Here is a 22,499-nt window from a genome sequence, read left to right as displayed (position 1 = left end):
TTTATTTAATTATTTCCCCAAGATGACAGACATTGCAGCATTTTATAGCTCTTCATTCATAGCTCTAAAGTAATGAATGTTTTTGCCTTGGTTTGATTTCAACAGTAGTTGGCCAGTGAACAAACTATGAGAGAAAATAATAACACACTCTTAATAATTGTAATAATAATACATAATTGCCAAACTTCATGAAAGTACAATTTCATCAAGATTTTCCCCAAAACAAATAGGCACAAATTAATGTTTCAATCTTGTGTTTTGATGTAGTTCAATTGTTATTAAGAAAACGTTGTAACCTAAAAAGTTCATTCCAAAGACAGACAGAAATGTGACATTTTTTGGCACCGATCAGACCACAATTTTATTTTATTAATAAGTCAGCCTCCTTTTAGTGCCACTGTCTCGTCGAAATTATGTATTCTTCCATCGTTTTTCCCCCCGAATTTATTTACATATATTTTCAAAAGAATCATAATAAAACTGGCAGAAAATGTACTGTAAAATGAAAGTGTGCCTCTGTAAATTTTCATGTGTTGGATGACAGCAAAATTAACACGCTATTACAAATTATGGCACTTTTTTTTTTTGCTTTATATCAAAAGTCTACTTAGTAATCACATTATATTTCCTGAAACGGGCTTAAATATCTCATAAAGTTGACAATTTATATTTTAGAAATTTTACATCTCGTGTGTTATATGTTTTAAGAACAGAAAACATACAAACAACTTCCGAAAAAAGAGAAAACACTTTCAGGGTTTTTTTTCCAGCAATGTCAGCAAATGTTTGTTTAACAAATTAATTCCACAAACATTCATGACCAATTATTTACACATTATATCAAGAAAACATTACTATAATAGCGCAATACAATATATAATTACAATGTTTTAAACAGGCAGGTTTTGAATTAGAACAACTCATTACAACGCAATATGAACTGATACGGTACGAGTTGTGTGGATCGAACAACACAGTATGCACACTTTAACTCAAGTTAAAGACACTGGCTTCATATTACACAATATATCGAAGTCATTTTGTCATTTCATTTCAAAGTTTCGTTTCTAGCAAAGTAACAGTGTAGGCCATTTCAGTCAGGCATCATGTTCAACTTACAGAGAACAATATTAGTTGACTAAACGGGAGAGTTTTAGCAAAAAAAAGAAACAATAATAATAATAACAACAATAATAATAATAATAATAATAATAATAATATAATGATAATATAGCAATTCTAAGTGAATGCAAAGGAATGTTAGTTATCCACACACATCCTCGCAAACGTTTTCGTCTCTGAATCATTTTGAAGCCTCGCATCTGTTTCTGTCCCACACAGTTTGACCAACATTTTAACCAACTTTACATCAGAAGTGGTCGAGCAGTCCTTACCTCTGACTCCGGAGAATAATCCCCAAACGATCACAGCGTCAAAAAATAAAAAATAAATAAAAAATATCCCTGTCACGAGAGAAATCGATTTATCCTACAAAGCTCTAAAAAACTCATTTTTAACACGTAAACTAACCGATTTCACGGAGTTATATCCGGGAAACACATGAACTGAGTATACCGGCTTTTGTCTCCGACTGTCGAGTGAGCAGCTCGTGAGATGTGAGTAAACTGCGCCGCTCGCGCCGGCTTTATTCGCTTTTCAGAGACGCCACGCGCCGTCCTAATCCCCCTCTCTCTCTCTCCCTCTCCCTCTCTCTCTCTCTCTCTCTCTCGACCAAGCACCTGCCTTGCGTTTGATTGGCGTGTAGCGCGAGTTCAGCCCACCGTCCAGGACACACAGGCACGCACACCTTTCCACGCACACACACTTTATTCCTCCTTTCATTCACGCGCCGTGCTGCCCCGTCCGACTGAACCGCTAATATGACGTCCCTAGTCAAACTAACGGAACGGATGCGCGAGCCCGGACGGTATCCTGCGCATGCACGGTGGCGCGCGGATGAAACGACTCGATGAAAGTCTCCGAGGGTGAAACTGAACTGAACTTTAATGACAACACGGCAGAGCAAAGCTGGAATTTTAAGATTAGCATCGTTTTTAGCTAGTTTTTAGTTTGCTTGCTACCTTAAGTGACAGCTCTGCAACCAGAACTACAAGCTGTCATGTCAGAGGAGGTCTGCTGGTGGACTGTGTTTGATGGGTGTCTTAGATATTTAAGGGTTGGAATAAGGAGTGTGACTTTTGATACACAACTCCTGAGTTGCAAATGAATTCCCAACCATCTGATAAAAGCGAGGTTGGCAGCAGACAGCCAAAGGAACCTGGCATCAGAAATGTGGCTTTTAAACACAGGGAGAAAAAACTTCAGCCTGACCAGAGGGCCGAAGATAGAAAAAGTAAAGATTGAGACAGCAGACGGATGGGCACATCAGAATAACATCTGACAGTACAGCATACTGTAGTCTGTATGTTGTAATTAGTGGTCAGAGGAGCTCCCAGCTAGTGCCAAATTCTGTACAAGGCAGGGGTGGCCCTCAAAAGTTGCAGCGTAAGAACATAATCGGGGGGTCCAGCTCTGGACTCTCTCAGGAATTCCTAGCCCAGGAATTCCTAGCTACAGCCCTGCTCCAAGATCTTAAACCAGGCATCTTGCTCCTGCTGCTCAATTACTTCTTCCACTAAAAATATGCAGGCAAATTACAGATATGAAGGCACAGACCTAAATATGAAGTCTGTAACCCAGATATTAGCTGCCTCATAGTCATCAGCAAATGGCTGAAGGAGGCAAGAAAGGATCTCATTTGACTCTGCATGGGGATGCAGTGAAGTGGTGTCCCAAATACTGATTGTGCTTGTTAATTAAAAGAACTTAATGAAGTTGTTTTCAGGACAATCCTTCTGTGGCCTACTGTATGTTTCATGTCTGGGATGGAGAAAACAAAGCCTTTACGCCAGTGGGACGACAGTTTCACAGTGTAAATGCACACATGTCAAACAGAACACGTGTTTTTTTAAGCGACCAACAGATTATTACTGAACTCTACATTCAGGATTGTTGTTATAGAAAGGACCTTTGCTTGGTTAAACAAACTCCTTCTCTGAAGTATTCTTGGATGAAACATGAATGAATTTTTCTCCAAAAGAGCTGAGGTTAGAGTAACTTTGCAGGATGCACATTATTACTGCTGTTATTGAGGCATATAGGCCTGCATGCATTCAGATTAAATATTAAATAAATAATTACTATGGGGTCAAAACAAGAAGTGATGCAATAAAGCAGCTGGTAAGTTTATTCAGTCTCAGATTCTGAACCCTGCATACACACTTTTTTGAGTAATTTGGCAAGTCTTAAAAGAGAATATATTTGTATCCTGATATCTGTTCGAGCGAGTTATAACTCAGTGTAGCCATTTCTTTTCTAGATGTTGAAGACTCTCAAACAGAAAAGTCCCCTTCGCCAGATTATCCATAAAATCTCTGAAACTCACAAAAACAGTTAAAGTTAAAAAAGAAAAAAAACAATTAGTATTTAATCCAGCTAAATTATTATTTTTTTCTGTCTAAGCAATTCTCTCAATCTGGTTAAAAAGGCTGTAATTTATTCTCGCCCAATCTTTTCTCAATAGCATCTTGATAAACATGACAGGGTCACTTTTACCCTCACTCAAATCTGTTTGTGATAGTCTGTGTGTGTGTGTGTTTGTGCGTAAGCGACACAGCAGAGAGCACGAGCCCCATCTGCTCCTTTTCAAACCAATTTAGGCTGTCACCGCGCGTGCTTTTGTCTCGCGGACGGACGCCACGGGAACACTGGCTGCGATGGGACGGGGGGGTGGGGGGGGGCTGACGGGCGCGGGCTACGCGCGGGCCGCAGCTATTGAGACGGCTGACGTCACAATAGAGAGATGAGAGGAAATGATAATAGGATACAAAAACACAGGTAGACTCGCTCTGAGAGCTAATAAACAATCATTTTGAGAGCGAAAAAAAAATCATGAAATATTTCTAGAATTACAAAGAGCTCAGTGGTGAGTTCACGGCCTCGTAACTTTTATGGGATTTTTTCACATCCAATATTATTAGCGTAACTTCAACCATTACCCGCAGATTTTTTTTAGTCCACGTTTGTGAATTTGCTCCAGTTAAAGCCTATGCATATATATATGTATATATGTTTTATGTGTTACTTATTTATTTATTTGTTGGAAGCTTTAATACTCTCCCGCCAAGAAATGTAGCCATAATTTTCTATTATAACAACAAGAAGCCAATGAACTAAGTATATAGCTGCACTGATATCACTAATGAATCAATTACCGACAAATTCCCTGTTTTTAAAGGACAATAATTCAACCGTTTTTAGTGAGAGCTGAGATGATGCACAACTTGCTCTCTCCCTGAGACAGATGTCACTGACATGTTATCAAAAGCGGAGCATGTCTAAACCATGTGAAGCAGGAAAAGGCTTATTGGAATACAATAGCGCTATTAGCCCCTTTGGAATACATTTCACTTTTTTTCATAATGCATTAGCCGGTCGCCCTACTGAGAAATTAATCATGCGTTTAAAAAAAGAATTGCTTGTGTGACCTCGAAGGGTCAAAGCAGGGAGGAACAGGGAGAGGGAGAGAGGGAGAGCTCCAAACGTAATAAATGAAGAGCTACAACACTAAGTGAGCTTGAGACATTTAACATCAAATCTGTCAATAAATGAAACATGCCCCGGGTGAGCGATTACCATATTGAAATGCATCACCTCCTTTTCTCAAAAAGCACTGGAGCAAACATGACTCACAACACAGCCTAGATTTTATATTTATATCTATGAATCATTTCCCCCCCAAAAAAGTGAATTTTGTCACACGAATTTAATCTGGTTGGTTTAATAAAACAAAAAGTCTTCCCGGCCTCAGTCCAAATTGTTTCAGATTATTTCTTCATCAAAATATAACCAGTGTTTAACCATGTGCCAAACGACACATCCCAGTCCTCACTGTAACAACCCGCCAGTGCTTTTATTAATTTATTGTGGATTTAAAGGCAGATGTAGGCTACAATATGGTGCACAGTCGCCCTGCATGCCCCAGTTTTAATCCTTAGTTAATGCCGCACGTCTTTTACTGAATGGGACTCTTCTGTTGATCTGCAGCCAAGATTTAACTGTGCATTACAATTAACACACATCTTACATAAATTGGGGAAAATCATAATGACGAGTGCTGACGTTGTTTTTTAAGTCCGCCCATTCAACTTGATGAGGAAAAAAACGTTATTTTGTGGATTTGGAGAGGGGAGTTGGTTGTGCGCGCGTGCGTTGCGTGCGCGCGTCCCGCGGGTCATGACTCTCTTTTTACATCCGTTTTATTGCAATATTAATAAAGTAGGCCTACGTAGGCTAAAATAAACGGCTGCGAAAACAATGTTGAACTATATTCACAGTTTTAGTTAAATTGACACATCTGGGCGTACAGCAGCACGTGGTTAGGCTACACTCTTCTTATTGTTCCTATTTTAATGCTTTAAACAATTTGGTCATTTTTCGTTTTATTTACATCATTATTTGAAATGTTCCCAGTAGAAGCAGCACGTGTGTAATATTCATACAAAGCCATCTGTTCTGATTTCGCTTTTATTTGTCATGTTTCTATCTTTACATGGTCTCGCTGTCCTCAGTTTGTTAGATGTGAGCTCGCCTGAGGCGGTTGTACCAATTAGCACGGCAGACCAACCACTAAAGATTCCCGTATTTCATCGAAGATCTGCAACATTAGCCAGAGTGAATGATTGAAAAAATATTCTAAAAAAAAAAAAAAAACCCAAAACACACACATGATGCAATGTTCAGAGAGGCTGAGTGTTTTTATCAACCATGCACCAAAGGCCTTAAATCGTTTATAATTAAATGCTTAGGCCCCAGAGGATTTTAGTCATTTATTTATTTATTTTTTGTTTGTTTTATTGTTTATCATTCAACATAAAGTAATGAGGTTTTTTTTCTCACATTTGTGCATAATAATTAATTTGACCATAATGTAATGGAGGCAAGATATACATGAAAGGGGGTCAAAGATTAAAGAGCATTTGTTTCTTAATCCCTCAAATTACTTGTGCAGTGGTGAGTGCTTGTGTGTATTTCACACGTCCCCTCTCAACTATAAAAAATGGAAGGTGGCGTATAATAACACAAGATCAAGTAAATAAATAAATAAATAAATAAAAACCTGTTGTGATAACCACTGAAGATTAAAAACAGTAAACAAAAAATAATAAAACTAGAACCATTTAGACAGACAATTAATCACAACATGAATATAAAAACATACAACACAACAAGATATGTGTTTGTAGCAGGTTATAAAAAACATTTAGTTTGCATTACATTGTAGAGACACTTGAAGTAAGTCCATATAGAAATTATGATACTGTGTCAGAAAAGACACAGACTGATTGCAGGTTCATGTGAGAGTAGGTTAACGACACAGTAGGTCTTACCTGCTCCAGATCTGTAACTCACCTGCTCCAAATCTGTAACTCCAGAGACATTTTGGGTATCTATCACAAAATACCCCTGCAGAGTTTTGAAAAAAAAAGAAAAAAAAAACACATCTAACTTAATTTAGTTAAATTGACTCTACTTCCATACAGACAAATCTTCCTCTGAGACGGAATCAGGTGATCTACTCTGTCTCTGAACACACAGAAAATGGAGCAGACCATTAAAATACAGTGTTGAAACAAACTTTAAAATTGACTATATATATATATATATATATATATATATATATATATAAATTATTTATTTTTTCATATTTTGGAATTATTTAGCATTTCACACTGAGACACTGATGCAGGGGTGAAAGGTCAAAAACAACCAGTCTTACAGTAAATCAACACTCACTAGCCACTCACTAGCCACTAGGTCACTTGTGCAATCTAACGTGATGAACGTGAATGTTCAGCTTTGATTGACAGAGAGGTATTTATTTAACTACATGTTTATTATTGAGGTTGTAGTTTGCAGCAGTGTTGAACTGGACTACATTATACTGAGAGATGTTTCTAATAATCTGGCCACCACATTTACATGCATGAGGAGCCTAATATTAGAAAGACCTTTCAGTATAATGCACTCCAGCACAACGCAAGCACCAAAAATGATCTCAATAATAAACATTACAAGTAAAATCATTACATTTCTGACAATGTCAATAAAAACGCTTCAATGGTAGAGCTGTGTACTGGATTGCATTACACTGTACAGGTGTACCTAATGGAGCAGACCATTATGTATTATGGTGAATGTATATATCTTTATTGTTTCCCATGATTACTTTGATTTTGCCATTACATGACATTTTGACTGCTCACCATGTGATGACTGCAGTTGTGTTTCATGAGTGATTTTGAACAGGACTGATATTGTACATTCAGAGCTGCTGGGAGACGCAACTTTACTTACTGAACGATCTGGCTTAGTAATTAAAGGCTTGCTTGACTTTTAATGACCCCTGAACACAAGCAAACTTGTGCAAGTTATTCTAAGTGGAATGAGTAATGAGACGTTAACATTGAACACTGAGCTGAAGCCAATTAGCTCCAGTGCAGGCAGACTGCTGGGCGCTACAGTGCGCTTTAAAGGCGAGCAGAGAGCCTACAAGGTCAGAGGGGGTGAGGTACGGTGTGTGTGTGTGTGTGTGTGTGTGTGTGTGTGTGTGTGTGTGTGTGTTTGTGTGTGTATGTTTGTTTGTTTGTTTGTGTGTTTGAGGGACGAGCAAGCAAAAAGCCTGAAATTGTTTGGACTATGCAAACATTCAACATAATAAAGACTTTGGTAGATTTGTTAAACTCCAAAATCAAATCAAAAATACATATTTTTCTTACCTGTATTGCTGTTTATCCAATCTCGATAATTTTGATGAGAGTTGCAGATTTCTGGAGATATCAGCCGTAGGGATGTCAGCTTTCTCTAGAATATAATGGAACTAGAAGGTACCCGGCTTGTGGTACTCAAGGAGCTGGAAAAATACACTTGAAAAACTCAACAGCAATGTCTCGTAGCAGAAATCATGACCCAGTTACTCAAGATAATCCACAGACTTTGTTGTGAGCAGTTTCATGATGGAACTATTTTCTTTCTACCAAACTACACCCACCAACTGTAATATGTGATAATGTTCATTTCAATTTGCTGAATGTGGACAGGTGATCCACATTTCTCATTAGCAGAGTGGTACATGAGCAAGTGTCCCAATTTCCCCCACAGAGATGGACAACACAACTACAAAAACATTACTACTATTGGCCTTAAAATCCATCCAGTGAGTATTTAGTTGGCTTTATTTTGTGGTGAAAGTTTTATTAGCATCTTCTCATAATGGACTCGAAATGTTTTGTTTTCATGTTCATGTGCTTGTGGGAAAGCTCTGATATCAATCTAAGCCGGGAAATCTATTAAAAACCTTGTGGTATGCTATAGAAAACTGGTGGCAGTAATGTAACATACCATACAATTTGAGGTTAATGGGCTAAAACACGTTAAACCACTGGTCTGGTTCTTTAAACGTCTTATCATCAGATATATCTGAATCATCTTTCCTAAGAAAGAGAGTACAAGAAAGTGAAGCAGTAACATGTCAGTAGAACTAATGGTACATTCATATTGTTTGTGCGTGTTATATTGTTTACAAACATAATTTCTTATCACATTAGGTTAGGATTCAGCAGTGCGATACCTGAGTTGATAATTGTCACATTTTTGGGATTCATCTTCAAGCAACTTTAAACTAGAATGTAAATAAAGAGACAACTGGGAAGAACGCTTCCTCCAGCCTCTGTCCTGTCATCTTAATGTAACAGTACTGACACATACGCCGTTTTTTCATTTCTGTCAACCCATGTAAGTCTAATTATGGTTAACAGCATTATACAACACCAAACATACAGCATATTTTTTGGATCAGGTTTGCAAAGGGAGGCAAGGAGACACAGAAAAGAGAGATCAGAGGCAAGCGACACTCTGTATAAGACTATTATCTCTCGTCCAAGAGAATCATTCAGCTCTCCACGGGGTGTCAAAGCGACACATCTCGGCGGGGAGAAGATAACTAACCGAGATGATCTCACAGTATCACGGCTTAATTTTCTTTACTGGGGAATATTCGCCGGTAATGTAACTTAAATAGGCCATTGTGAAGGAAACTGCGTCGTTTTATATGGGACATAAAATCATGGAAACTCACCAAAAAGGAAGATTGGCACTTAGGCCTGCACAATGCGTTAAAATGGATTCTGAATGAATTACCACAAATGTCGTCCCATAAGGCCTGTACTCAGTATTGTCTCGATCTGTGTGTGCGTGTGTGTGTGAAAGCTTATTTTTCAACAAAACCTTTAGTTCTTCATTGTTATTAACCTAGTACTCATATGTGAAGTGCTTAACTCCTAAACGATATGAGCACATTTGAAAAGAAAAGGCATGATTAATGGAATTGAAAGTATTTTGTCTCTTTCCTGTGTTTGTACTATTACATTTTATTGGAGCTCATACAGCAACTGACAGTAGGTGAGGTGAGGGCTGCATGTGTTACTCATGGGCACGTCAGAGCACATACTACTGCTGGGATCGAACACGCAACCTGTTGGGTCACAGGATGGCCGAAGTTTGAGCCTCAGTAAATCAAGGAACAAGAGTAGCAGCTTGAATCTGATCAATAGGTAGACACCCCTGTTCATCCCTAAAAAAATCTTACTGATTCAGCATTTTCTGTTATTTTCTGCCTGTTCTCAGTACAGCAGCCTGGTCAGTGGCTGTATGTTTGACGCTGTAGCAGTGTTTCTTGAAGCGCTCCTCTAGTGTAGTAGTGTAAATAGCAAGGAAAGTCCAATCACAGGGTGGTTGGGTGGGTCAGTCATTGGACATTCCTCTGGGGACCAGGGTTCACATCCTGTTTGTGACCAAGAATCAAGAATGATTTCTCTTTTATTTATGTAACGTAAGGAAATTAACTTGAATGTAGGTATTTTATCCCAAAGTATGATCTTTTCCAATTCCTAACTTTTTGCGCCTAAACCTAACCAAACTGTGACCATTTCACAACATTAATAACGTTACAAAAGTCATAATGTCTTACTAGAGGGGTAGCTTGAGGTTTATAGTTTGACCAAGCTGCCGAATATGAAAAGTTGAGAGGGAGAATGTGTTGGTTGTTTTAGTGTGCTCCCGGTTCCCCATACGCAAAGCACGGTCAATAAAGCAAGCAATTTTTGAATTTTATGTAGAGGAATTTGATTTGTGCACAGAGCCATGACTCCAACCCCACTGAAGTGTAATAGGATAAAGTCAAATGTTGCGATCTTATTGTCCACCATCACTCTTGTGGCTGAATGGAAGCAAGTCCCTGCATCCAGGTGCCAAAATCTTGTGAAAAAACTTCAGATTGCAAATTGCACTACTGCTACATATCAAATAGTCATATACAGGTGTAAGGTTCACCTGTCCACATACTTTTGGCCATGTCATTTAAATGCATTTCACCACATGTGATGCATCTATTAGCCTCGCCTTTCCACTTTTCCATGTTTCTGCCTCGTCTGTCCATCTGCCAGAGTAAACAAGAGCTGCGTTAATGTGGACGTTAAGGGCTCTATTAGTGCTGCAGACAGGAAGCGGAACAACCAGGGCTTTTTCTATTCCTCTATTATTAATGAGGACTGGAGGTTAATCTACCGCTTAATCACCAGGCTACATAGAGAGTGATGCGGAGATACGAGGATGGAGGGGATGAATAAAAAGGAGAGAGTGGAAAGAGTTTGGTTTCCCACAGACATCAAACAGATGGAAGAAAGACAGCCATCAGTGACCTCATCAGCTATATCAATCAGCAGTTGTTTCACTATAAATGTGGGTGTGTAAACACCTCTGTTACTGTCCCTCTGACAATTGGTTAAAACATGAGATCATCCCATTAGAACACTGTTGTTAGTTAAAATGGTCTGGGATCATACAGCAATTCTCATGTTAGAAAATGAAACCAGGATAACGCTTCTCTGAAAGTATTCTTTCCTATCTGTGTGTCTTTTTTCAGCTGTCTTGCCCCAAGGAAAACTTATTCAGCCTACAAAAACTCAACACACGTTCAAAATAGCTTTTGGTAATGCGCCAGGAATTTTCATTATGGAGTGGAAAGAAAATATTTCCCTTCCCATAGAAAAGGAGGAAGATGTGCCAAGATTTTAGAAGTTGTGACTTGAGGCCTGTGCATACCGTGGCCATTGAAGTCCAATGTGGGGTTCCTCTTTGGTTGCAAATCCACTATATTGCGTGTGAGTTGAGCCTTTGGAGATGTAAACATTCATCATTCTGATAAGTGAACTTGGATGATTGTCAATCTCAAATAAAAAAACAACATAATACAGTATTGTATTCCTTCATCAGCATGTTTTTTTCACTGTCAGGGAATACATGCTTAAATCCCAGCATGTGTTTTTGTGTGTGTGTGTGCGTGTGCGTACCTGGTGTTTGTGTCATCACTTGTCAGAATGCCCCCCCGCACCCCAGACAAGCTTTAATTGTGTAATCCTGCGATCCGGCTTGTAATCCCCTCAAACATACAGTACAATATCAGAGATCTCTGCCAGATTATACAGTGTAGAGTTGATCTCTGTTTATCGTTTATATGATGTGAAAAGAATAGACAGATACTAAAACAATGGCAAAATAAAGGAAAAAAAGCAAATCACAAAATGCATGCAAAAAGCTTCCAACGCTCTCCTTTTTGACAAATTGCCAAATAATCGTCTATGTTAATATGAAGGAAAAAGAAAAATGCTTCCGTTTGGATAAAATAACTCCAAGCGATCACTTCATGTCATTGTAAAACATGAAATTAAAAAATGAATATGGAAAAATATGAAATCTGACACCAAACTTTACCAAGAACGGTCTCCTGGGAAGAACCAGCTCACACATTTCACTGGCAATTAATGTTCAAACACAAAAAAAGCAGCACTTTTATTTTTCAATTATTTGATTTTTAATTATTTGATATTTGTCTTAAATGCAGTTCTGCTCAAGGGCTCGCCATTATAGATAGAGGCTGGCTTTTAAAGAGGGGCCACCGGGCAAAATGGTAAACAACAGAATTAAATGGTAATAATTATTGTTCCAGAAAATAATTATTGTTCAGCCGCCTATCTGCTCTGGTGTTTAAATAACAAGTATTACCTCTCTTTTTTTTCTTCTTTGTGTGTGTGTGTGTGTGTGTGTGTGTGAGTGAGTGAGAGGATGATGTGGCTTAAGTTGAAACACATATGCAGGACACAGATAGGCGCACACAAGAGGCAAGCACAGAGACACACACAGACGCATGCAGCTGGAGATTAAAACACACACAGCAGGTTTTGCAGATAACAAAGAACACATACAGTGTGTTATTTTGTCAAATATGTAATAATTTTTATGAGCAAAAGAATTATTCAAACTCCATTATGAAGTTTTTGGGTTATTTTTAGTTATTCCTGATTAGTTTGTCAGTGAAAAGTTGTCGATAGTTACTATTTTTCAGACATGTTTATAGTATAAAAGTACTAAAGTGACACTGCTTCAGTGTCCCTTTACATTCTTCACTTTATTTTTTTAATTCTGCAAATGTATCTGGACTGACTTTTCACAAAAAAACATCCCTTGTTTCTTGACACAACAACTTCCAAACAGGATCATCCGCAGCACATATGTGTGGATTTTACATCTGTATTGTTTTTGATGTGCTAATCCCCCACATTAAAACTCAGCATCAAAACAGCTCTTATCATCATTATTATTATTGTTCTGCTTGATCTCTCACTGAATTACTGCTGATCCACTGATGCGTAAATACCCTTCTACAACAGTGTGTGAACTGAAGGATTAACAGCAGGGCTGAAAGAGACACGCAGGATATGTGACACTGATCTGACAGCACTAATGATGACAGAAATTTGTGTCTTTACTCTTTGCGATGGTGATAACACAACAAGCCTGAGTGACGTGCAAACTGACAAACACATACAACTGGCATAATGCTCGCTGGCATAAGTACATACACAAACATGAGACCCAGCAAGATGTTTTTCATGATATTTTTGGTGGATTAACATTCTCCTCGACATTAATATAATCTATTTTTCACAACCTAATGACAGATGTTATGAATAAGAGAAGAAAAACATTTTTAATGCCAACATTGGACACCAACTGAGGTTCACTCATGCAGTTCATTATCCTTACATAATTACAAGACTTATTTTTGAGTTTGATTACATTTTAGTGTGATAATCAGGGCAGTTAAATATCTTTTGTACAGTAATTGTGACCAGAATGGATTTTCTGTAAACCTGCTGTTACACAGTGGTGTTACATTTAAAGTTTGAGTTTGATTAACTCTGCTTATAAACGCCTGAACATACAGTAAAACGTCTTGCTTGTCAACTTGTTTGCCACTCTAAAGTCGACTGCAACATCTTGTGGCGTGGCCCTAAGGATCGCAATATTGGTCCGTGTGTCTTTTGGCCGGATTGTCCACTACTTGTTCCAGACTGAAATATCTCACTAACTGTTGGATGTACTGTTATGAAATATTGTACACATATTCATGGTCCCCAGAAGATCAATCATGAGGACTTTGGCGATCCTCTGACTTTTCCCCAGGTGCCATTAGCAGGTCAAAATGTCACTTTTCACTAATTCATGAAATAGCTCAACATCTACTATATCACAGTACCTGCTAAACTGATGATGTTCCCATCAGCCTCAGCTGCACTTTGTGTCGCGAATGGGCCTCACTTAGATGGGGAAATTGGTAAATATAATCTGCTAATCATGACATGTTAGCATTGTCAATGGGCGCATGTTAGCATCCTGATTTTAGCATGAAGTCAAACTAAAAAAAACTGACTAAGGCACTGTTGATGCTTGTTTTCTATTAACATGACATTTAACAAAAAAGGATAGACTGAAACAGCAACTCTATAAACTGTAACCAGAGGTCAATCCCAGTTGGCTGGAAAATAGTGAATCTCTCTGTTTCGAAGTCAGAGTTCAGTAAGACTGAATGTAACTGGAATTAAACATATCCTATCCTTCTTTTCTCTTTTAGTTAAAAAATCCTATTCTGGGAAGTCAGGTTTGTTTGTACGGAAGATTTCAAACAACACTGAGAGAAAAACTGAAATATTTTTATTTTAGTTCCAGTTGTCCTGAACTGGCCTGCTGCCCTGCCTCTGACTCTTGAAATACTCCTCTAAAACGTGGATTAAAAATCATAGCTGAGAGCATAAATATGTTTGTGTCTTTGGCGTGTGTGTTTGGTTTTTATCAAATCCCCACAGCATATTACACTTACAGGGGCTCTGTGCGCTAAGTAAGAATCACACAGTGTAAAATTGACAGATGGGGCTATTTGGGCTTCCTTAAGTGCTCAGGGACACTCACACACTTTGGGTGGGTCTCTTGTCATCAGTCGTGATTTACTTATTTTAAGAGTAAATCCCCCCATGCCATCCTCACTCACCCTCTCTTCCTCTCCTCGATGAAATTAAGAGCAACATGTTGATGTCTAAATCTAAACATTAAAAACATATGCGGTCCATTAGCATAGTCCCCAGATGTTGCAGTGGTAATCCCGGGCCTTCTGCTATTCTGATTGGCCCAGAAGTTTAATCATGAGAACGTTAATGCAGAGCATTACAGACAAAGAAAGTGCTCTGTGAGCAGGCAACAGGAAGTGACACGCAAATACAGATGTTTAAAAACAGGTTGACATAAAAAGTGGTACAGGTCATTACAGGATACGTCGTGCACAAGATGGCTAAAACTATGTGGACAGAGGTAAACTTCTGGGGCTGTTGGTTATGGTCATGGTTAGGGCTAGACCATTTAGTGCCAGTTAAGTTTAAAAGTGTCATTGTCTGTACTGACAGACAACCTGATCATGGCCCTATCTATTTCAAACAAGATATTGCTCAACCACTGAACTCTACAAAGACATCTTAATGCATGATGATGCAGGACATATCTCTGGAGAGGTTCTCCTTTCTGATAGTGTTTAAATTACTGTTTATAACTATGCCTCCTCATTGTTACTCTGTTTTGATGTTCCCCAAAGTTCTGTCCTGGGTCCTATTTGGTTTGCCTTGTACATGCTTCCTTTTGGGTGTAGTAAGTCATTTTAAAAATACCTCTATCCCTGTTATGCAGAAAATGTTTAATTACACAGCCTTTTAAGCCTAAAAATGTTGCACAATGCAACACATCATAAATCTCTGCATTATCTCTATTTAAAAAAACAAACAAAAAAAACTTGATGGTAGATAAATTCTTTCACTTCAGAGTTGACAAAGCAGAAGTTCTGCCGGGCTGGGGCAATCTCCTTCAGAACTATAGTTTGTAAGACATGATGTCTGACCAGGTTGAAAGTCAAATGTGTATATATATATGTTCCAAACACCCACATCCATGACTGTGTGTGTGTGACATCGGTGTGAATGTTAGGTTGTGAGTTTTTAAAAACTACTGAAATGTTCGGATACAGCACCTAATCTGATGATCAAAATGTGTCTATATGTTGGGGAAGTTCTGACCCCTTAAGCCGCCTTATCCCTAAGGTTCGGGAAAATCTTGGTTTTCTTTCCTCTTTTGTTAAATCACCTCTTTGGAAAATCTTGGAGTCAGTGGACCAGGCACTGATTATTGATGTAAAGTGCTTGGTTCATTCCTGTTTCTTCTGGATGAGGAACACTGCAAAATTCAGGCCCCTATTATCACCCTAACTCATCTTTGCATTGCATCCATGGATTACTTACAAATGGTGACAAAACTTCCCTTACAGTGCACCTTACTAACGCACTTGGGGCTGAACGGGAGCAGTCAATGAGATGTTCATCAATCACATATGGGTTTAATGTTTTAATGTTTTACCCATGCAGTATTTGTTTGTGTGTGCAGTTCAGATGTTTGCTTCAACACAAGTGCATGTACATGTCACACACTCAGGCATGAGTACAGGAGAGAAATGCAGGGTCATGTGGTGCAAAAAATCAAAGGCGATTTAAAATGGTTATTTTTCAGACACAAAAATGATCCTCTGAGTGTCTGATCTCTAAATGAACACTAACGTTCAAATCCCTCTCCATGTTTCCCTCTCTAACTCTCTCCTCTTGCCTCACTCTCTCTCTCTGATCCCAACCTAAACCGCTGAGATGTATTTGAAAGCCAGAGGTCATAAACAAGATATTTAAGAGAAAGTAGATCTTTAAATGTGCTGTCCACTAGCCTTCGTAGCCATTTGATTGATGCATGCTAACAGATTTGCATTTGCAAAGGGAAGCAGCAGACAGTAAAAGAGCATTTTAATACCTGTCATTATCTTCTGATCTAATGTTTATGTTCTTATGCAAGACAATTTTCTGTATAAACACTCCAGTAACTCAACAGAAAGGCAGATTGTTTCAACAAATATTGTCCATTGATAAAAGGCTGAAAATGTTGCACCTGAAAAGATTTCTTATTATATCAATATCGTTTTGATCTGACATTTCCAGTGAGACAGAGTATTTCATTGCTGTGCTGTTCAGAGTAAGGAATTGTGAATTATGTGGTCCGGTCAAGCAGACATTAAAAGATCAAATAACAGCCTACAGAAAATGGAATCCAACATATACACATAACAGACAGGCAGACAGTGCTGCTGGTGTGTTATTGGCCTTCCCACTGTGATCTAAATCACAGCTGGTCATGGCTGAAAAGCCAAAGAAGTCATCATATCATGAAGCATAACTAGTGGACAAACTTTTAGGTGTGCTGTCAGAGGCTATGATTCCTACATACCAGGGATGTGGGATTAGTACATATGGCTGTCGTCTCTCCGGCTGATGCAGCTCACAATTTTATAAGCCTCTGAGATGTATTTGAAACATAAGGTTCATCCTCGGCCAAAGGCCAGACACATTCCGGAGATAGCTTTTAACATTTGCACACATGTTTGGGTGTACATACTGTACATCATGTACAGTACTGTATGTGTGAAATGGAAATGTAGACTGACATTTAAGATTATTGCACAATGTCTTTTGAAATCTTTAATCTCAATGTGTTTTTCGCTGCATTAATCAAAAATCTCTGTAAATAAATGACAGAGATTTAAATCCTGATTATTTCTTAGTTGATTAATATATCTAAGAGTGAAATATTGTCTCAATAATAGATATTTGTGCATTTCCCTCAATGCTTTTACCGCAGTTTATAAACACCCACAAGCATGCTCGTCTTTGTACATGCACCGCTAACGTCTACCAAAAGAGGTAATTCTGGGGAATTCCAAGGTTTTCTTATTCACATGTTGTATCTTATCGACAGGTACGCCTACATTCAGGGGCCATCTTTATTTACAGTTGGAAGGTGAGTGAACAAGAAGTCAAGACTTTTGGAGAGTTGTGTATCACAGTAATATGTACTTAGTAACTGATGACAGATTGCCCACCACTATTTATATATAGCCAACCAATACACACACACACACACACACACACACACACAGACAAGTAAACAGATGCACACACAGAAATACAGTCGGATGACATATGGCTATGGACATATGGATGCTGTCATCATTAAATCCCATAGATGCCTAAAAAAAGCTTATTAGTGGCTACTGAAGTGAAGAAAAGTGCGCTGCTTGGACTCTAAACTCTTGAGAACTGCTGAAACTTGTCTGGGCATGTGTAATTCAAATCTATATTTTATTATTTACATATGACAAATGCCAAGGTTTAAGTTATGGGGTTTTCAACAACAGTGAAGGGGTAGGTAGAGACACGGCGGTTTACAGTAATACTGCGCATATAGGTCAAATAGGCATCAAGTCACTTAGCTGCCGTACTGGGTGATCTGTGATCGCTGCATATTTACCAAGGATATCAAATCACTCACTTTCTGTCTCTGTACATTAAGACTTTCTGGTATTTACAGCAGCTTTTAATCGTAGCATGACATCTGTATCTGAAAGTAATCGAGAGTTGTAATAGGATCAGAGGTTAGACCAGCGGCAGATTTCCGTGCAAAGGGTTACAGTTAAGGTTAAGTATTCCTTGACCTTTTGAGATGTAAATAATCACAGTATAAAATATATATATATATATATAAATTTAAATCTTGGTGGATTTAATTATTCATACTTTGATTCTACTAGAATCTAGTACTATAAAGCAAAAAAGTTATGGCAGTATATAGTATGGCTGAAACTCAAAGCAAAACTGATTGTTCGAATGCCATCTGTGAATCTGTTTAATTCATTATTATGATAAATGATCAGCTTTGGTGGGTGGTGTTTGATTTTCCATGTAACAAGTATGGACTGAAGTACAGGAGATTTACTATTCATTAAAACACGCAATGATACACAAATGTACCCACTAATATGCGTGACTGTCTACAGCTTAGAAATATAAGTTAATGTTCCGAATGTAAGTAGAAAATAATGGGTGTTATTGGCCCCAGATGTTTCCATTATGGTCTTATTGTTGTGTGACATAGGTTTTAAGGATTAGGATTTAAAACATATGCAGCTCTCCACACATCTGATAAGATCAAACAATGAGTTATATGACTTTTTTAGTTTAAAGTACAGTACATTTAATAAGTTCAAGATAAGGATTATTACAGTTTAAAGTTACAAACACTGAATCCCAAATACTTTCCCTTTCAAAAAGTAAAAAAATAAATACCTTTTTCTGCCAAGACTTTGATTTTTGTGTTTCAGCACCCTGGACAGAGACACAGTACAGAGTATTGAGAGAAAGCTATTTGCGAACATGCTACATAGGAATGACATTAAAAAGTCCAGAATATTCTGTGAAAGGACAGCAATGCACTGTGATTACCACAGCTCAGCCTACCTATGGCTCATTGCTTATCTGGGATAGCAGCAGTGGCAGCAGGGTGAGCAAGGTAGTCCAGACTTTCTTCTCCCCAGCCACGTTCTCCTGCTCTGCCCGATTGAGGGATATCCCCAGGCTCAACCGGCTTCTTTCAAGGCAAATGAGCAGCAGGACTACTTTGAGACGATTCTTGATGTCTGAGCTCCTTACTTTGTCTCTAACGTTGAAAAGGATCTGGCAAAAGAAGCCCATTCCAAACACTTAAATCCTTGATGTGATAATTGTGGTCACTTGGCAGAGGTTACAACCATAGGTGCGGGGTAGAAAATACAGAACGACTGGTAATTCAGATTCAGCTCGATCTTGACCACAACAGTCTGGTACAACGCCCACACCACAGTGATCCACCTGTCGGTCTCAGGCATTACCTTACGCTCACAAGTGAACAAGACCCCAAGATCCACTACTTTTGGCAATAACTTGTTCTCAACCTGAATGGAGCAATCCACTATTACCTGTTACCAGGGCTTCAGACTTGGAGGTGCTGACTCTGATTCAAAAACCTCTTAAGCTTGACACAGATCAGCTGCGACTAGAGAGTTTGTCCTACAGAATTGATGACAAGGACAACCTTGGCATAGCCAAACACCTACCCACAAAAAAACTGACCTTATTGTTAAGCTTTCACTGCCAAGGTCTCAATCCAGCCGACTACTTGAAAAACTCACCTAATCAAGAGTTTGGTTCCAGAGGATGTTCAGTGAATACTGTTCCACACACATGAACAGGGCTCCAAGACCAAACATCATTGATGGTGGGCATTCTATCCTAGCTCGGACGAGGTGAAATGATTAGTCTGGCCCCTTTGTGGGACTCAGTTGTCTTTGGAGACCCAAGGTCAGGTGTTCAGGGTCACCAGAACACACACACCCCTCTATCACAATAAAGTAAAAAGAGTATTTCAGAAAAAAAAAGCTTTAGAAACCACTGGTATTCTCAACCTTAAACAATACTGCGTTATTGTCACTGGCTCGCTAAATTTACTTAATTTGAGTGTTTGGCCAAAAAATGCCTATGAAGGAATAAAGCATGAGGGGGTAAGATAAGAAGCAAAAGCATGGATTATTGAACTTTTTAATGGCCAGGCAACATAGAGAGTGAATCCAGCCTCTCAACATGGAATCTAATGTTATTATAAAATACAACTAGTTATGTCACAGATGGAGAAGGGATGCAGGTGGTGGCAGAATGGGGCCCATGACCCAGTTTAGTGATCATTGCAAAAAGATTATAACTTGAGTCACATAACTGGTCTTGTGAATATTACTAATTCCTGCAGCTCCATAATGAAAACACTTATTTTACTGCAACCTTTAAGAAAACCTGGTTTCATTTCAAGTCTTTCACTCCTTCCATCTGTGTCACTGGGCGTTCCTCCTGAACCCTTGGAGAGGACTTGACTGATATGTGACATCACTTTCTCTCCCCCGTCCCTCCTCCTCTTTCACTCCCTCCTTCCCTCCCTCAGTCCTTCCTCCGTCACGTCACGCAGCGTGTCCTGCGGGATCCGGGAAATGATTAAGGAAGACAGTTTCAAATACCTTTCAAGTCTCTCCCAGATGGCAACGCAAAGTAGGTGGGCACGGAGAAGGTGGGAGCTGGCAAGAGGAAAATGCCAAGCTGCCTCTTAAAGACAGGAGATAAGGTGGATATGTGTGTGTGTGTGTGTGTGTGTGTGTGTGTGTGTGTGTGTGTGTGTGTGTGTGTGTGTGTGTGAGGAGTGTGTCACTTATGTGTACATGAGTTTGTATGTCAAAAGTGAATGTGTTCATGTAGGTTCAGTTTTATTCACATGTGCTTGCTAGAGTACATCAGTTTGTATTTGCACCTGTGTACTGTATGCAAATGTGTGTTAGGGCAAGGATGAGAAACAACAAACACACAGGAAATACAAAAGAGAGACATGTTTGGCCTTTTGAGTTCTCTTAGCAGAATATATTATCCCCTTTAAATCAGTAATATACTTCACATTGGAGTGTTCATGGTGACACACATACAGGGTCCCTCACTGTGACATGCTGCTCATCGTGGCATGACAGGCCGTGTGCATGTGTGAATATATATCTCTGTGTGTATGTCTATGTACAGTACGTGCCCACATCTGTGTGCACATGGGTCTTTGTGAGGGAGAGATAATGAGATCTTGTTCAGCTGAGGCCTGGTCTTGATCCCCAGAAGCCCTGGACTCATTTCAGTGAGAAACCTCTGAACAGAGTGAATATGAGACTGAGCACCTCTGGCAGAAACGCAAACCTGGTCTGATGTAGAGGGATCCAAGCGGACTATGAGTCTGTTATGCGCTTTAAGCCTATATAAGTCCAGGATGAAAGCCTTTGTTCTTCAATGTAGGGAGAACTTTTTTGACAATATTTCTCTTCAAGGAATAAAATAATCAGCTTTTTCCTCGACCAATTCTTCACTGCACAGAGTCTGCAGGGGTTTTCTTTGTCTAAAGAGAGAAGCTGCCTTTTCTGAACTCTTATTCTGTGCAGCAGAGAAAAGGGGCACTGAAACTTTGATGACCCAAGTATTGGTTATGGGTTGGGGTTGTTATATCATCTAAGATGGCATCTAGTTGACTCTAACTCTATTATTGATCTCAAACTATTTCACTGAAAGCTTAAAAGCTTTATCATCATATCTGTGTAAACCATTTTAAGATCTCGATGCCACTGCAACAACATTGGCTTGTTTTGAAACAGGAGTGCATTTAACCAGAATAGTAACCTCTGTAAATTTGGCTCAGTATCACTGAGAATAATACCTTATTTTTTAATAGTAAACTATAACGAGCTTCAGAAGAGAAGAAGGTTTTGACTGCAATGTGAAGGGTTTAAGAACAGTGTTAGAAGGTAAAGCAGTAATGTTACTGTTCTTAAATTCAGTAAACATATAGTTAATAATCAAATAATTTTGTTGTTACATGTGTTACATAACGTCCTCAATTATCTTCATAAAAAAAAAATCACATTTTCAAGGCATGTATTTGACCACTTTGAATTCTGTCACTATCCTATAGGAAGGAAGGAGGAATGAAATATCTTGCAAATGTGTGCTGATATGTGGACATGCAGCATTTAAAGGCCCAATTTGCATGAAAGTTGATTGTTGAGTCTCTTTCCAAACTTGTCAAATTCTGATGTTTTGGGTTCTCCAGGTCATTAACTAATGACATTCTGGCTTGGTAGATAGGGTTGGCCAGTGTCAGTACAGTATGTGACAAGTTGGGAATGAGACTCGAAAATCAACTATCTTTTAAATTGGACCTTTAAAGTTTAACATTAAATTGTTATCTCAGGTGTTTTGCGGGGTAATGCAAAAATAATGTATTGAGTAGTGTAACAAATTACCGTCTACAGGCAGTAAACAAGTAAACTAATGCATTATCTTTTCAAAAAGTGACAAGTGATTTGTGAAACATACTTTTTTTGAGTAACAACCCCAAAAATGTTCAAAAATAGTGCTGTTTCTACATCTACATTTTTGTTTCAAGTTTTTTCATGTTGGCAAGAGGTCAATCCGTTGACATAAACATCATTAACACCTGCATGCTCACAGGCACACAATTAACTT

The 22,499-nt window shown here is 38.7% G+C and overlaps 1 protein-coding gene across 2 annotated transcripts in view; it reads right to left on the bottom strand.

Annotated features, from left to right (window-relative positions):
* The window catches only part of skor2 (SKI family transcriptional corepressor 2), a 49,057-nt gene that overhangs the window by 10,389 nt on the left and 16,169 nt on the right, over positions 1-22,499 (bottom strand). The window contains exon 1 of one of the 2 annotated variants that reach the window (XM_084383152.1): positions 1,395-1,579. The exons of the other annotated variant lie outside the window; for it this stretch is intronic. The gene's annotated coding sequence lies outside the window, so the exon portion shown is untranslated. Of the gene's footprint in view, positions 1-1,394; positions 1,580-22,499 lie in introns of those variants that run through there. 2 annotated transcript variants of the gene reach the window in all.

The sequence above is a fragment of the Pagrus pagrus genome (assembly GCF_965226575.1).
Source record: "Pagrus pagrus genome assembly, chromosome: 19".
NCBI lineage: Eukaryota > Metazoa > Chordata > Actinopteri > Spariformes > Sparidae > Pagrus > Pagrus pagrus.
This window is presented reverse-complemented; position numbering and strand designations above follow the sequence as displayed.